General features: G+C 40.5%; 1 long non-coding RNA gene across 1 annotated transcript in view; it reads right to left on the bottom strand.

Moving 5' to 3' along the window:
- LOC136838288 (uncharacterized) overlaps positions 1-2,500 on the bottom strand; it is a 128,179-nt gene that overhangs the window by 70,704 nt on the left and 54,975 nt on the right. The gene's annotated exons all lie outside the window — the stretch shown is intronic.

Consider the following 2,500-nt stretch of genomic DNA (forward strand, 5'->3'; position numbering starts at 1 on the left):
ATCATGTCTTCGGTAATAACGTTTTAGATTAGTTTACAATGAGGTTTGGTCATACATATACCTAAAAATGTTCTGTCTATAAATGCTCAGGCAAGCTTACTTGCTCTCTCTCTCTCTCTTTCCTCTCTCTCTCTCTCTCTCTCTCTCTCTCTCTCTCTCTCTCTCTCTCTCTCTCTCTCTAAAGCACGCACTTATATTTATAGACAGATAACTAGATATAAATTTCCTCTTTAGATCAAGTTAATCATGATAACAGACAGTGATGAGAAAGTATTTACAAAATGAAATAGAATCAATAGTTGTCGTATGAAAATAGCCGTGACAAAAACACCCCACACAGCGAATCAGTTCCCCGGCACTGTCCTCCACCGGTGACCTGATTTTTTCGAATTTCAAACTGATTATATCTCTTGAATCAGTTGCTCGCCTTTGCTCTCTGTCTCTTTAAAAACAAATTTAAAAAATGAAACAAGTTTAAAGTTGGCTAATCAAAGATCCCTCCAGAATTCTTACTCAAATTTGAGTCGCATGAATTACAGGGTAGAATCTTGCTTGCAAAGTTTTGAAAACACTGGCCTAAGGGTAAGTTTTGGGTTTCAGTGTAGCGTGCATATTTGCCTGTTTTGAAATATATCCATAAACAGTGCTTCCAAATAGAGCATAAAGATAATTTTACACGCTTTCAGTCACTTACCGCGAGGAAATTATCTTTATGCTCTATTTGAAAGCACTGTTTACGAATATATCTGAGAAACTTGCGAATGTGCAACCCTTCCCTGAAGCCTAAACAATTACCCTTAATGTTTTCAAAACTTGGCAAGCAGGATTCTACCCCTCTAAATCATGCGACTCAAATTTGAAATTCACGCCCCCACCACAAGAAAAAATAAAAATAAAAAAAAATAAAAGGAAAAAGACGGTTGAACTTCCTGTCTAGTTAGGATGTCACAATTGGCTAGCGTAACTTCCTACCCAGGGAAGGAAGGCGGCTTTGTTCGTCCGGCAGCTAAGCCATCTGGCATTGTAATCTATGGGGTAACTAACACACCGACGTAATGAGCTGTATAACTGGCGCCGTTAGGACTTAAAATTTCAAAGACGCGATGAATGTACCGGAAGCCTTCGTGTATCCCAATCATAGCGACAACTCGTCATTTGCCGGCAATTGTGAAACCCATTTTCTGAGCTTGTATCAAGTCTGCTATTTCATGAGGGTGGTCTGTTCATAAAAAATTATCTTTATTTTTGTCTTGCTGTCCAACCACTCCAACTCCCTCTTTACACTGTCTTGAGCGCCGAGTGGCCAAAGAGGCCCCAGCGATAAATCTTATAATTAATCAAACGAAAATGTTTTTTGGAAGCCTTCGGTTTTCTAATTCCAGAGAAATGTATCGTATTTTTAAGGGTGGGTTAGGAAGATCAAAGTCTTTTATGTCAGACTTTGCGAAGTATGGCGTCCTCACGTCTGAAAATATCAAACGGACTTAAAAGAAGAAAGATTGCCGTCGATGCTGTTTCAGCGCACTATCAATGTTATCTTTCTCAGAAAGCCCATGGTATCGCATCAACAGTGCGTGTGACGACAGCAGTAACGACAACAACGACAATAAACAAAGTTAGTTTTGCACAGATAAAGCCAGAAGCGCAACGTATATTTGAAATGTACGCACTAATGAAAAAACAACAATAAAAAAAAAAAAGGGTTGGTAACTTTAACAACTCCCTCCCTCCAGACTTTGACATCGAGATGGGAATTTAGATTAAAACGCTGGAGCTCAGGTAAAGGAAAGAAAAAAAAAAGGGAAAAAAAAAAAAAAAAACTGCACACCTGGTCAAGCATTGCGGAAGACTTGATGATGTCGCACTACCGAGAATTCCAGGTGGTCGCCGAGCAACAGGTCACCAACAAGCAGGTAGCAGCAGAGGCAGCAGAAGCAGCAGAAACAGCAGCAGCAGCAGCAGCAGCAGCAGCCTACGACCTTGTCAGCTGAGAGGGTCAGTCCTCAAACCCCTGCTGAGGTTTTTTTTTTTTTTTTTAACTGCTACTGCTGATGAAAGTGACTTGTGCTTAAATCTCTGCTTGAGGCCATGTAGTTAACTTTCTTTTTCGTTTTCTTTTCCTTTCACCCGTTTTGGCTGTTGTTTCGGTTAGGGAGAAGCAATAGCAATTATTTTAGATTCTCTTTACCTCTTCTTCTTTCTTCTCTATATATCAGAACGTGGAAAGAATGAGAAATTCAACTAGAAATGCAGGAAGGTCTCACAAGGCAAAAGCGGTAGTTTTGGCACGCTACGTATTTTCCTCCTTATAGAGCTTGACGCCAAAAGGATAGAGTCCTCCGGTGACCAGGAAGTCTCTGTATATATGGATGAAGCTGCTAGTTCCATGACTTTTTCTTGACCCCATCTGATACTAGTACCCAATCACAATTAAGTCAATTTCTTGGTGGTCACCATGCCGGAATCGAACCACGGACTCCGCATATGCGAGCTCAGTGCT

This window comes from Macrobrachium rosenbergii, chromosome 4 (genome assembly GCF_040412425.1).
Source record: "Macrobrachium rosenbergii isolate ZJJX-2024 chromosome 4, ASM4041242v1, whole genome shotgun sequence".
Classification (NCBI taxonomy): Eukaryota; Metazoa; Arthropoda; class Malacostraca; order Decapoda; family Palaemonidae; genus Macrobrachium; species Macrobrachium rosenbergii.